General features: G+C 38.1%; 1 pseudogene; it reads right to left on the reverse strand.

Annotated features, from left to right (window-relative positions):
• Positions 1-11,675: 11,675 nt before the first annotated feature.
• Positions 11,676-15,931, reverse strand: part of LOC114912917 (uncharacterized) — a 5,771-nt pseudogene continuing 1,515 nt past the window's right edge.

A 15,931-nucleotide genomic window follows, 5' to 3' on the forward strand; every position in this document is an offset into this window, starting at 1 on the left:
CAGCTGAGCCGCCTCAAACACCAAGCACCTACATTTTTGATGACGCGGCAATGTCGCATCATTTGTATGGCAGGAAGATGAGGCTGACAGTGGGTCCCACCACCTATGCAGCCGGAGAAGAGCTCGAAAGACTGTTTGGTGTTTGGAAGATGATACGATGAGCTAAGCAGCACGGCTAAGATGTTTCTATTGATTTAAAGATACGCTCACTTTTACTATGTGCACTCACCTGGTGCCTAACATTTGATTTCTCCGAACTCGTAGTTAGAGAGACGGGAGTCAATCTAGAGCAACAGGGAGGGACCTTAGACGCGCAGGGGTTTGGACTTTAGGTGCATTGAATCGGGACGCCAATTTGGACCCTGGAACGATCATTGAATCTGGACGCTTCAGGAAATTTCCTTTTATTCGTTCTTTTTATCTGGCAGGAATTTAAACCATTGAGCTGCCAGCTGGCAGCTGGCAGCTGGCAGTGATCGTATGGCGGTCGATTGGAATGATTGGATACGTTCATGCATCAAAAAATATCGTTTTGAGCTATTCCATTTAGTGATACAAAGAGCTCTTAATTTATATGACTTTATTATCATCCTTGTTGGACCGTATTTCGTCCATCCAATGACATGATGACATCCTGCTGATGTGGCGAGCACATGGCGGTATGATCTGGCCATAGAGACCGCACAGTCGGAGTGAAGTTGCACAGTCCTCCCCTTGGTAGTCCCACAGACTTCGGCTAAAATCCGATAACTCATATTAGATCGACAGTTCGATGATGCCCACATCGTCGGATAACTGCCAAGCCCACTCGATCTCCATCTCAGTCCTCTGCGAGATCCATCGAAACTCCGAAGGTCCTCTGGCATACAGAGTATCTCGACCTGACAACTGACGGTGGTAGCAGTTTTTTTCCACTAGTGGAGGATCGGTCCTGTCAGGATCAGCTGATTCCCACTATTACTAGTCCTCTAAAGCCAATTCTACTACGAGCGACAATCTGCCACTTGACAGGCCTCCCTCCATAAAAATGAGGCAAAGGCCAACATCAAGAGGGGTTCCTCCTCTCTCTCTCTCTCTCTCTCAAGCTTTCGCACTTGTCCTCTAACCGTTCTCCCTCTCTGACTCCGATATTGACTTAAGCATTGGAGGATCCCCTATCGGAGAATCCTCCATCGGTTCTTCTGATGTGCGGACTTTGCATGCAGATACCTGGCGGTCACCTTCGGCGTTCCCCCCTCTAGCCTTGCGGCCATCTTGTCATGCCACGCATGCCACGTCACTCCTGGTTGGAGAGAATGCTCTGACCATGAAAGATCAAGCCGACCTCTTAACCCGAGCTCAAAAGCACGCTCTGACCATGGAAGGCAAAACAAAATCACTAGAGAGGGAAGGAAGAAAGAATGACGACAAAAACAGCCCCACGACCATGGTCTTGGAGCCTTGGGAGAAGACCGCCCCCAAACAATTCCGGCAACCAGACTTCTTCCAGCTTCACGTGCCCAAACCCTCGAGAAATTCGAAAGTAAGGTTTCGTGCATCGGAGATGAGGGCACTCACAAGCTGGAAGGATCCGAAAGTCTTACTACTTGCACCACGATCATGACACCAAAGGACGACACCAGCCGAAGGACGAGACGAAGAACTACACTCATCGAGAACGTCCTAAAAGCATCGGCCACCTATCGATGCAGAGTATGATAACCTGATGAGGGTGCAATGCTTGGTGCCCGAGATGCAACCTCGGGACCTGTAAGCAACAGGCAGGGTGACAAAATATAGAAGATCCATTTGGTGAGAGTGAGCATTCTCAACAATGCCATGACAAATACTACAATCGATCTTGGTGACCAACCGCACTAGCGAATGGGTTAGATCTGAACACCCATTACAAGTCCTCAGAGTGCAAGTTCGGGTGTGGATGGCTTCATGACAACAAGCAACCAAGCGCTGCCGCATCAGTGCTGAAGCCAATGCCCCCCGACCAGAAGGACCTTCTCCCAAAAGTGCATGAGCATCTGAAATCGCTGAAGGTAGGTCATTGGGACAAACTCGAAGACCACCAGAAACTCCGTGCTATCGTCGATCATAAGTGAACTAGGCGAGAAGCAAAAATAGCCATAGACGAGTTTGGAAGACTACTTGAGGTGAAAGTTTGCAACAACATTGAGACAAGAGTAAGAGACACTGACAACAAAATGAACATTTCATTAAGAGAAAAAAGTCTCATTACATGCCGACCCTGATTGGACGAAGTCAATTACAACAGAAATAGATGAGTCCAAGCCTTGCTACTACGGAGGCCCCCACTGAGTAGACATTATGATAATTGCAAGACTCAATGATGTCGGCCTCGTGACCTGTCGCGGTGCACTTGCCTTTACAATGCACCTCCCTGGAGGGATGAAAGATAGTGCGGCTGTTGGAGAGGGCCAGGCGGCTCTCGGAGGAGACTGCGAACCCCCTATGGTGTGGCATCCTAAGCCAACCTCGACGACCGCCTTTATGGACCAATGAAGGCAGCAGTGACAAGAGAAACCATGGACCACTCTAGAGTCCTTCTAGAGAAAGGTCAGAGCCCTTCTAGGGAACAATACCAAGGGCATCTCTGGCGGCCACTGTCGCATTTCTATAGAAATTTTCAGCACCTCCCAAGCTAAAGCAAGATACTGCTTGTCTCACTCATCTCTAGCGTACTCCTTCAAGGTGAACTCTGACCACACGAAGGCACAAGAGTGCTTCAGTCGAAATGAGCAAATGACAATGGTGCTCCGGCAACCATAATGGCAACATCTTGGAGAAACAACTAGATGGTTTCGGCCCTAGGCGATGGAGGGCTCCATTTATAGGGAAGTTACCTCCCAGCACCTCCAACTATCCCCTTTAACATGGGACACATGTCACCAAGAAAGAGGTCCTGAGAGCCATGTTGTCAGGAGTCGAAGCATCAATCATCACTCTCGACACATCACCATCACTAGGAAGATACCTAGCATTAAGTGCCTGAAGAGTACAATTCACCAATGCTCGGTCCTTAGGAGAAGATCTAGTCCCAATGCAAGTCTTCGACGAGGATTGGAAAAGAGTGTTCGGCATTGTCCCGAATGTCATGTGGACTATTCAGGAAACCACCTGAACATCGACGAATGGATCGGCTGATCGAACATGCGAAAGCATTCAGATCTGGATGTCACGAGCTCATACGGAGGTCGGCAAGACACCAAAAACATGGGACTACCCGATCTTGTGGATGGACCCCACCCCCCCACGAGCGAGAGTCTCGGCAGCAACCTAAAGACAAGCAATGATTTCCTAAGGGGACCTAGCTAATATACAGGCCTACCCAACGATTGAGATCACGTGTGTCTCAAAGACAGTGACCCAACATTTTTGCAATGATGCAATTTCATAAACTTTGAGAATGCATGACTATAAGGGAGAGCTCATCATGAGAGAGGTACATGCCAAAAATCTTTTTTCATTCATTTTAGCACTTACAAAAATCATACCAAAAAGGCATCGCCAAAAAAAAAGAAGAAGAAAAGAAAAGGGGGCAGGAACGAAGGCAGCGAGAGGGAAGGCTTAATCCTCATATGAGGAGAAGGCTCCCACCTCCTCATCACTTTTTTGGATGCAGACAGTGTAAGTCTAGCTGCGCATCATGTAGTTTATATAGACTTTGCAATTCTCAAAGTCCTAGATGAATCCGGCAGTCGAAGCATCAAGAAGCTCCCCTCTAAAGGCCTCTGAGGCCTCATACTCCATAATGTAGCGAAGTCGCACCTCAGCAAAGGTATCGATGGTTGTAACTGGTGGGCCGCTCCTCCAAGAGTGGAGGACCCCTCATCGGGGGCCCTTAAAGGAGGTGGCGCTCGACCAGAGCCTGGAGGCGCTTCGGTGAAGCAACCTTCGCTCTCTTAGGCAAAGACCTTCTCCTCAAATACTTGGCCTTTTTCTTCACCACTTCCTTCACTAGTCATGGCGACGGCTCCATCACTTCAAGTTATCAAGTGGAAGACTAGCAAAGGCTCTCCAACGGATGCGTTTGCTTCAGGGAGGCAGTTGTTTTATACAGGTATCAAGTAGTGCATGCCTGTCCAACCAGCAATCAGATCATGCCATGCATCTATGTTGCCCAAATATAGAGCCCAAGAGGGGGGGGGTTGAATTGAGTATTTTTAAAATTTTGTGATTAGTCACTCAAGTAATGTGCTATACTTGTTGAGTGGAGTGAATTAATTAGCTAAGAAAATGAAATCAACCATAAATAACAAGTAAGCAAGTATAAAGCACAATGAATAAATAAAGAGATGCAAATACAATAAATACAAGAGATTTATAGTGGTTCGGTGCCAACATTGCACCTACATCTACTCTCCAAATTTCTACTTGAGAATTCAATCTACTAAAATGATTTCAAAATATAAAACGTCGGATAATACGACCCATGCTATCCAAGCAAGAACACGTATTTCTTAGGTACAAGCCCACCCACACACACTCCGATTTCAGTTCGGATCAACCTATCCAAGTTTTGGAATCTCTCAAAATTCAAAATCCAAAATACAATAGCAAGTGAATAGTGTACAAAAATTTCAGCATAATAACCTCTTAAATAAGCACAATAAATGCAATAAAAATATAATAGTTAAGGAGAAAAAAATCTTTGTTGAACATCCTCAATGATTGAGATACTTGAATGCAGCTAGAGAGTGGTTGGTGAGCTGATTGAATGCTTCTTTCCTCTCTTTTTAGGGATTTCTTTCACTTTCATGAATGTGAGCTTGAATGTATTAATCTTTTGATTGATTTTCTACCTCTAGAGGTATTTATAACCTCCATTTGAACTTGAGAGTGTATTAGTATCAGTTAAGAGCTGTTAGAGAGTGTTTAATGTATATTAAATACATCAAAAATGAGCTGAAAACTAACTATTACGAGGTTCACCCAGAATGGGACGTCCCATGGGTCATCCACTGCGATTGAAAAGTTTGATGAGTCACCTCATTTGGCCAGTTTGAAAAATAGACTCTCTATTTTGATCTCAGGGTCTTAGGGATCGTCCCATAGGTTGTCCTGCTGCATGCCACAAGTCAAAAACAGAGCATGCCGGCTACCCAATGGAAGAGGATGACCTAGTTGGGTCGCTCCATTTTATTCCAATATGATTTTTCATATATTTAAGATCTAAAACTTATCAGAAACCATCAAATGCTCTTAAATAAATTTAAATCAATTTGACACTTTCAAAAGACTTCAAAAGAGGCTTCAACTTACAGAAACATCAACTTTGGCATACTTGATGGAGCTTTTCAAACTCAATATTTTGAACTACCTGAAATATCACTAAAATATTTTCAAGGATAAGAAACTCATTAGTAGTCCCTTAAATGGTTTGTGATCATCAAAATCAATTCTTAAAGCAACAATCTTTCCTTTTTTGATGATGACAAAATATTTGAGTGTTCATAAAAAAGATCTATAAAGCTCAAGGGATTGAGTTTGTGAAGCACTTATAGGAACATGTCAAAGATTAAGCATAGAATATCATGAGATATATATTTTCAGCAAGTTATAATATTTTAAATTATTTTACTGAAAATTATTTGCGAAGGTATTAGAGTTTTTCAAAAATTATTTCTAATCAACAAAATTCTTCTCTTTCTTATATGAAAAAGATGAAAGTAACCATTTTGATCATTTTGAAAAAATTCTCCTCCTTTCTTATATAAAAAGTGGTCAAGTTATAAAACTTTTCTTATATTTGTTATCAGAGCAAAAAATAATTCATAAAAAAAAAAATTTCTTCCTTATTTTTAGTATCAGAGCAATTTGTATATAAAAAGAATCTTTCTTTCTCTCTTTCTTATTTTGATATCAAAGCAAAGATGAAAGTATCAAAGCAAGAATCAAAAATAGATATATCAGAGTATTTTACAAAATCAAAAATAAATGTATTAGAGCATTTTGATATCAAGATAAAGATGAAAGTATCAAAGTAAGAATCAAAAATAGATGTATCAGAGTATTTTGTAAAAATATCAAAATAAAAGTAAAGATAGACGTATCAGAGTAAAAAATAGATGTATCAGAGTAAAATTCAAAAAAATTTGTAAAAATTCAAGATGGACTACCTTCTCTCCCTTTTTGACATCATCAAAAAATAGATTAGAGAGAGTAAGATTTTTAATGAGCTATGATAGTACATCAAGTATCAGAGTAATTTTAAATATAATAGACATTCATTCATTCACATATAAACAAAGGTTAGCCATATAAAGTAATGATAATAGATCACCTCATACATTAAGTACAATAAAATAAGAGGTTACAAGAGTCAAGTACATCCATTCATAATACATATCTATAAACATAAGATTCTCCTACATTCAACAAAATATAACAACTGAAACAAACAATAACTAAGTAGTATGAAACCTAAACCAGCTAATATAAAATGATAAGATCAGGGAGCATGGGTATCAAGCTCAAGATCATAACAACTGAAATAGAATTAGCCTCGACCTCGATGGATGGTTTGGTCTGAGTAGAAGATGTCGGAGAACGAAAGGCGATAGGCTGAACAAAAGTGAGCTTACTGGATACAGAGGATCTGGATTGGAGCTCAGTCCTAACGGCATCTAGCTGAGATAGGACTCCTCTTACTGAAACTCTGAGCCCCTCAAGATCAGAGAAAATAAAGTCCCTCGAGACTCTGATATCAACCCGGATCAGCTCAAGTGTCGATCGAAATAGGCTATAGAGTCTCTCAACCTCTGAGCTAGATCAACTAACTGAGGTGAAGAGCTGCTCATATGCTCGCTCTTACTGATAGTGAATCCAGTATCAGTTGATCTTCCTCTCAATATCAAAGATCTTGCTACTAAATCTGAACGTAGAGCTCTCTACACTCTCCAATCTGGAGCTCAGATCAGACAATAGCTGTACCAAGGAAAAAATATGCGGCATGATTGAGAGATCTAAAGAAGAGGTAGAAAAAAAACTTGATTGAGGCGGATGATACTGCTATTGCTACTGCTGCACCTGCTGGAGGATCTGCTGTTGATACTGCTGAAACTGATGGAGCTGCTGAAGGATCTATTACTGCGGGACGGAGAGAATACCTGCTACTCGCTCAGCTAACAGTGCCATTTCATCCTCCCCCATACCAAAAGAAGATGGCACGACACGGCTCATAGATAGGGGTGCACTGATTGAGGGTCCTGCCTCAGGCTTCGATACAAAGTGTCAGGGTTTTGCTTGGGCTCAGGTGGTGATGAGAAACCCTCCCACTCAGCACGATCCTCTTCCTTTGGTCCAATGACCATCCACTCTGATAAATCCATACGTCGAAGGGAGCGATCATTGTAAGTGTCAGTGTTTGATAATCTGGAAACAATCTCCCCCTCAAAGCTCACACCAAACTCTCTAAATATCACTGTCAGAGCCATTCCATAGGGTAAGGGAGCCTTGGATCTATTCAAGGCCTCCTCATGGCATCAATCATCAAGAATGATAGATTTAGGAGAGATTCAGAGACTACATAGTGTATCAAATAGATATCTCGATCAGTCATCAAATCATATCTTCTCCCTCTGAGAAAGATCCTGAAAATTATGTGGTAGAGCAATCTCATCTCCACACTCAAATCTTTTGCTTCAATTTTCATAAACCCCTCCACATCCTCTCTTCCTAAGATGATCCTAAGCTCGATTTCTTTCTTTGGAAGCTCATCTAGGCAACTACCTTCACAGGGCATCTGAAGAAGTCTACCCAGCCTAGGAGCATTAAGTATAATTTGGATACCCTTTACTATTGACCTTAGAACTCCATCAGTGAAAACTAGATTAGAATAAAACTCCTTGACAAGATCAATGTATAGGGGCTCGGACAAATTACAAAAAAATCTCCATCCTTGTTTAATCAATTTTTTATCAATAAAAAATCTATCACTTCTCAAAAATGAAAATCAGCATTCCTTCCCAGGGCTACCTTCCTTGCAGACAAAAGGATCTTACTTGGGGTGATCGGAGGAGAGACTTGAATAGGTGCTTAAGCAGACTTCTTCCTTTGTTCTTCAGCCTCAAAGATCTCACTGACTTCCTTCTCTGTGGCAATCGCATCTTGGGGGCCATTGTCCTAAAGAGAGTACGAGAACCATTCAAGAGAATAGAGAAGGATGAAGGATGGATGGAAATGAGGAGAAGAAAAGGATTTTGGGGTGATTGTCTCAGATTTTGAAAATTAAGGCTTAAGATTTTGATGGAGAGCAAGAGGGAGACAGTTTTGATCAAGGATATGTCGAGAGAATGTATTTAACCTAGAATGTGAGGTAAAAATCTAAGATTTTTGGGCGGTTAAGGGGATGGATTTACGGTCGGTGGAGAGTTAGAAGAAGAGTTTTTGGTTTGGGATGAGAAGAAGAGGAAGAAGCATAGTAATTGAGTCGCTCCACTTAGGTTTTAAGAGAGGGATTTAAACGGGTCGGCTCACACAAAATTCATTTGCTTGAACAATTGGGACGCCCCATGGGTCATCCCATCCAGGGAAAAAATCATACGATGAAAGAACAATTCAAAAATAAGAAAAAAATCAAAAGAAAAAAATTTTAAAAATACTTGTATCGACTTGAGATGATCATGTAGAGTTCAGATAAATTTTGGTATAATTTTTGATAGAGAATTTTAACAAAAAAAAAATCTAAGATTATATCTGAATAACACTGATGATTTTTTAATTGACTTGAAATAATCTCAAAAAAAAAAGATAAATGCCTCCCAAAATTAAGATAAGAAGTCAAGAGATTTTGGATAGATTTTGAGAGTGAAATTATGATTGAAGATCAAGCAGAAGAATCTAAGATGCCCAATTTTTTTTAATTTTATAAAATTTATTTTTATTTAATGCTTTGGTAAAAATATCAGCTAATTGCTTTTTAGTATTCATGTATTTAAGTGCTACATCATTATTTTGAATATATTCTCTTATAAAATGATGTCTAATTTCAATATGTTTTGATTTAGAGTGTTAGATTAGATTTTTTATCAAATTAATAGCACTAGTATTATCACATCTTATGAAAATATTTTTAAGTTCAATTCTAAAATCTATGAGCTATTGCTTAATCCACAAGATTTGAGCACAGTAACTTTCAACTACAATATACTCGACCTTGACCGTAAATAATACCATCAAATTTTGCTTCTTGCTAAATCAAAAGATTAAGTTGACTCCTAAAAATTGACAAGTTTCACTAGTACTTTTTCTATGTAACCTATATCCAGCAAAATCTACATCTGAGTAACCTATTAATTTTGGCTAGTCAGCTTATACTACATCTAACATCCATTTGGTAATGAGGAGCCTGAAATTACCAAACCAGAACATGATGTTAATTACTTAAATGATAGTAGTATCATGTTGCTTATACTATGTTGGCTTATATGATATCAATTGCTTCTTTAATGATGCACATGCTGATGAAAGAGCTATTTTGAAGCATTTTAACTGGCCTAAAGGGAAAGTTGATGCATTAAGAGAAGTTGCATGCAGATACACACTGAACTTAAACAGGTAGAAGCTGAACTTTCATCTTTAAAGGATGATGCCTCCAGCACCACTGGCACTAGCACACATGAGTAGAGCAATTTAGCTGGTACATGCTTAAGTTAACCTGGTATACACTGAATATTGCATGGTAAATAGTTGCATTACAACACATACATAGTGAATATAAAATTATCCTGGTGCACATTCGAACATGTCATATTATAGAAAAATTTTGGATGATACTCAATATAAAATATGTATCAAATCGGTATAAGGACAAAATTTATAATTGACATAAACTACCAAGATTGTTTACACAACCATCATGTCCTAAGCTTTTATACTTGGCACCTTTTTCTCGTACCATGCCCAAAATTTTTTATATGTAAAGCAATATCTATGGAACAAAATATTTCTTGCAATCCAACTCTTATATCGTGATGCATCCTTAAAATCATCATGCAATGGTCTCAAGCTACCTCTTATAAGGATATCTGCAAACATCAGCATATGTACTCTGCAATCTATGGTATCTTAGCTCTGCTGCTAACGGTAATGAACATATTGAACTTGAGCTTCAAGGATGTCGAATCCTATTCATTCTTACAACCAAAAATGTATGAACGTTGCCTACACAAATGCGGTATAAAACACAATACATTAGTTATAGATATTGTTACAAATAAAGGCAACAAACAAATGTCGAACAACATTACACATATATTTATTGGCATCAACTGATACATTGAAGCTCCACATTGAGTTGCAGCAATCAAAGTGTTGCTCCTTCAAATCCAAAACTAAGAGGTACCAATGCCATGTTGTATTCATCGACATGAACAAGTACCTACAATGCTCAAGATCTGATAACCAGATATCAACCATCCATTTCTATATACTTGGTTTTGCTGAATCTATGATCTGATTGGTGACTTCAGGCATCACTTTAGTGACCCCTAAAAAGCATTGAAGCACAACAGTCTACACCAAAAAAGAGAAGAAGAAGATGCGTAATTCGTAACATTTATTACTTAAAAACAAAATGCATGCTTCTGATAAATTTCATACCTGTATCTCGCAATGCAAAACCAAAGCAGCATTCTCCATGGGCTCCTTATATTCTATATGGAATAGCTCCATAATATGGAAGTATACATTAATGAGCTGTCATAATCCCAAAAAAAATTATTAAGACCAAAAAAATATATAGGAGCAAGGGAAACAAGTGAGCAGTTAATTTTCATACATCACTTCATAGCGGCCCATCATTAAGGAGCTGATCAAATGCATGACATGTGCAAGAAGGTTTAGATGTATCTTGATTCTCCCAGATAGCCTCACAACGTAAAACAAGTAGGTATTAATAAAAGAACTCTTTATGAATAATGAGATAGAAAAAAATATATATTCTGTTGACTTACTCAGAGTGATCACCGTTGATATAGAAATCAATTGATGCTTCAAAAAATGATGGGAGTATACCTTTTCCTTCCCATGATAGATGTGCCTCCACGCTAATCGTATTGGCCAATCCGACAGCACCGATGTTTCAACATTTATAACTTACAAGAATCTCGAATATGCTAAAAGTGATGAAATGTAAGAAAGATTTTGAGTAAGCATATTAAATATTGAATATATATCATAAAAGCACATGATACAAAGACAAAAACTGTCACTACGATTTAATAATTAATATATGGAAGAACTTATAAACCTCTCTAGGAGGGTTGATCTTCTTGATCTTTAACTGACTGACTTATTAGCTTCATCAGTGCAATAGTGATAGGCTTTGAACATGAAGATTGGTGAGTATCTAGATCACTCTCGCTAGTGGGCAAGGCCATACTTCCTTCACCTATATCCCCCTCTTGTTGTTTCTTCCTTGTACATTTGTAGGTCTTAGGAAGATATGATATGGCCTTTTCCTTCTCCGTAGGCTTTCTCTTGCGAGCTCCCATTTTTTACTCACCTGTATAATGAGGACACATGTTTCATAGTGGCACATTTTTTTCTTGCACTCAACTTCAGCCACAAAACTGACCTGATAAGATTAAACATGTTGGACACAATAAGCATTCATATTATAATAAAAAAACCATATCCTTGACTATAAATTAATGATAACTACCTCCACCGCTTCACTACTATGAGGTATAGTAGGGTCCACTTCAGCTAGGTGGGGCTGTTCACCTACAAAAGAATGCTCTACCCACACCTAATAATAAAGATTATTTAGATTAGGAATAACATCATATCCAAATTTTTGTATTACAAGTACAGCATCGTACTCACCTTAGCAGGATCTGCATTCAAATTTTTTGTTCGTGCCTACCCCTATATCAGAACTACTGTTGTGGCCTTCCTTGTGAGAGGAGGTGTGCCTCTTCCTTCTTAGGCTCTATCCTCTGGATCACCTGTCAAGGATAAAAAAATTTAGTTATGCTTCAATTGAAATGTGTATGATGTTAGATACAAAAGCTAATACCTTCAATCTTTTTAATTTCTTTATAGCTTCGATGATCACCTCCACCTTGCGAGGGAATGGGGCATTGCTCCAACACAAGAGACGAGGATAGATGAATGGTGGTCTATGATTTCTAAGTAGACTATTAGCATGCTCAACACCCATGTCTGCACAAATAAAGCAATATAAGCATTATATTTTAGAGAAATCTAACTATATACTATACCAAAATAATATTAGATTAACTATACACCATAATAAATTAATGATGTACCATACCAAAATAATATTAGATTAACTATATACCATAATAGATTAACTGTGCATCATGATAGATTAACTATATACCAATATAGATTAACTATGTACAATAATAGATTAACTGTGTACTATAATAAATCAACTGTGTACTAATATAGATTAATTATATACTAATATAGATTAACTATGTACCATAATAAATTAATTATGCAATATAATAGATTAACTGTGTATCAATATAGATTAACTATATACTATAATAAATTAATCATGTACTAATATAGATCAACTATGTATTAATATAAATTAACTGTATACCATAATAGATTAATTATGTACCATAATAAATTAACTATGTACCTTTATATATTAACTGTGTATCATACTAGACTAACTATATACCCTATTAAAGTAACTGACACCATATTAGATTAACTATCAAATAATTAAATTGAAAGTAAACATAGACAAGCTTACCACCAGAGCCACCGTACATCCATCTATATACCCAATGAGCCCTTTCAGTCATGTTCCTTATGCCCACACTCTCTGCTAGGCTAAGGATCTGTTATTGAAGGAAAGAAAAAACTGCAAGGCTCTGACTATATGATCCTAGACAATCTAAATTATCAAGATACGAATATAATGCCTTACAAATATGATAGCGTTAGCTAGAAAAAAGTAATTACCAAAAGATAAAGAATCCAATACTTAGTAAAGTTCTCCGCATCCTACAATCTAGACTTTCCAACAAGCGACATCAATTTATTTTTAACTAAATTTTTAGTAGTCTTTCTATGGTCATCATCAAAAAATCGGATGATGAGATCCAACTGAACCCTTCCCTCCCTATACAATTCAACCTCATCATCCATAGCCGTCAAATCAAATATGAGGGCAATATCGATCCCCTCAAAAGGAACCACAATCTTACCCAACCTAAATCCCTCCTTATCATCCCAGAAGGAGAGCAATACATCTAATAATGGCCTGCTCTACTTGATGTATGGAAGCTGGAGCAAATGGCCAAATGGAGTCACAGCCATCCTTGCCTTCTACTCCTCAGATATGGACTTCGTAAGTATGTCCATAACCTTGACATAGTGGCTAAAATAGCACCTTCCATTCACCAAATTCGACAAAATGCTTTGGCTGTCGTTGAACTAGCTATTGTAACACTACATCATAAATCAAATTCAAATGATACATATTAGATTATATTATCATAGAAGCTAATTTTGACTAACAAAATTATATTACATATGAATATGGTTGAAACTCAAGTTGTGTATGGGATCTTGGGCTGAACTCAAGCAAATCAGAGCTTGCTTGTGTTTGGCATGTTTATCCTCCTACTAGGCAGTGTCTAGGCTAAAGCTTTAGGTGCCTGCTTCACCTACTAGTGCCGACTTGGCAATTAGGTAACTGGTTGGGTGGTCTCTTCTGACAACATTAGGCAAAGTTACTTCACAATCTTTTCTAATTTCATATTTTCATAAACAAATACAAGAGTTTTGTGTATGTTCAGTGGGCATGCAAATTTTCTTCTATGATGTTTATGTGAAACAGAGAACGTACATTTTTTTTTTTGAAGCACTGAGACTTCATTAAAATAAGATTTGTAAGTTTTTAAATTTCCAAATTTTTTAGGAAAGAGGACAAATAATTGGTCGGACTTGGTATATTTATTTTCTGAATAGTTTTTAGTAGCATTACTCTTTCCAATATTTTTTTTCTATAATAATGGTTTGATATTTTCTTTTATCAATAAAGACTTTCTTACAAAAGAGCAAGATTTCATCTTATATTAGTAGATCTTATTAGTAGATCTTAATCATTTTAATTTCATCAGCTATTTCTGTATCCCCATATTGACCGTCAACTTGATTGTAACCAACTATATTTTCATATGGTCACTTAAAACAAGCAACGAGTATTTATATGATTAAACTGACCGGTTATACTTAGAAAACCCATTCATAAGTAAGAGAACCCTTGCTTTAAGTAAGAGAACCATTCATTATAAGTAACCGACTAGTTACTTAAAACAAACAATGAGCATTCATGCAATCCCATTCATAAGTAAAAGAATCCCTGCTCTAATAGCGTGCTGATTGAAATTGCTAAAATCCATAGAGAGAGAAGAGAGGGGAAAAAGAGAGAAGATAGAAGAGAGAGAAGAGAGGGAGAGAGAGAAAATTACTGACAGGCCTTGCCTCCACCCACGTCTGCCACTTCCATCTTCGCTGCCATCGAAGAGAAGGCCATGGAACAATGCCGCAATCCCTGCTGCCGATAGCATGAGTAAAATCACACTAAAATAGGTTGCCGGAGGTACCTGTCAGGAAGAGAGGAAGTAGGGAGACCGGAATTTGGGGAGACTACCATATTTGATTTGCGGGCATTTTTGTCTTATGAGGGGCTTATACTTAAATCCCTATTTCTAATGGAAGGGGAGTTATAGATTTGGTGAATAAGATTTAAAAGTTGAAGTCCAGTCCACAAATGGATTGGGCATTAAAGTCCCCTTTTTTGTGCAGAATATATGTATAACTGGTGATTCCTCAACGTGTCAAGGTATACACTTATATAGCTTTGCTAGGTGAGAATAGAGTAACATTCCCTATTGCAATTATTATCTTGTTGTTTTTCCCCCATTTTTGCATTCATTTTATTTTTTCCCTATTTTTGTATTCATTCATTCTTTCATTCGAAGTTAAACATAAAGTTATCTTTTTCTCTGAAATAGGAATCTACAATTTTTTTTCCTTTCTGCGTAAAAATGTATTTAACATCCTCTTTTTTCTTTCTATATTTTTGGGTGAGAACAATGGTGAGTTTGCTATCATCTTGTATCAGACTTGGAACCTTACGCCATGGAGAAGAGTGCCAATGAGCTAACTAAACTCTACTTGCTGACATATTCCATATATTTATGCTGAAAGTGGTGATACTGTATTCCTATCTGGGTATCCATAGCCAATGTAATGTTTGTTCTTCAAGAAGCAATATAGTGATCCTACCAACTTAATCATACCGAAAGAAAAAGCTAGTAAATTGAAGACATGAATGGGTGCACAGAATAAACTTTTAGCATAAATTTTACAACATCTAGACCCACGTTCAAAGAAGCTCAAAGACATGATAGAAAAAATTAAAATATCACCAAGGTTTAAGCCTAGAAAATCTTATGTCTAGAGAAGGTATAGATTTTCCAAATCAGACAATTGGAAAACACCTCTTGGTTTTTGAAGTTGGGATATTCCTTAAAGAGACGAGGAATTGTCTGGCGAGCCCTGCTCAATTGGCCTTTTTGCAAACAGAGGGATGGTGGATGATTCCCCAGACAGAAGGGATCCAAACTTAGATTAGCGGGGTCTTAAAATGAAAGTGAACTCATAAAACTTGATCCTGTTTTCTCTCCCCAAAAGCCTCCTTAATAAAGCTTTGCCCTTGAGGGATTCACAAAAATAGCCCTACCTAGGTCATGTTGATGGCACGAAGAACTTGTTCAAACCATAATGTTGAGAGCCAAACCATGATAGCGAGTCACAATTTTGGTTTATATACCATCTATCACAAGTCAGGACCACTAATGGCAATCCTTACCTAATCCAAATATCTCTTTAGCTATTACCTGGGGACGGGTTTGTATCA

This window comes from Elaeis guineensis, unplaced genomic scaffold (assembly GCF_000442705.2).
Source record: "Elaeis guineensis isolate ETL-2024a unplaced genomic scaffold, EG11 Super_Scaffold_31900, whole genome shotgun sequence".
In the NCBI taxonomy this organism is placed as follows: Eukaryota; Viridiplantae; Streptophyta; class Magnoliopsida; order Arecales; family Arecaceae; genus Elaeis; species Elaeis guineensis.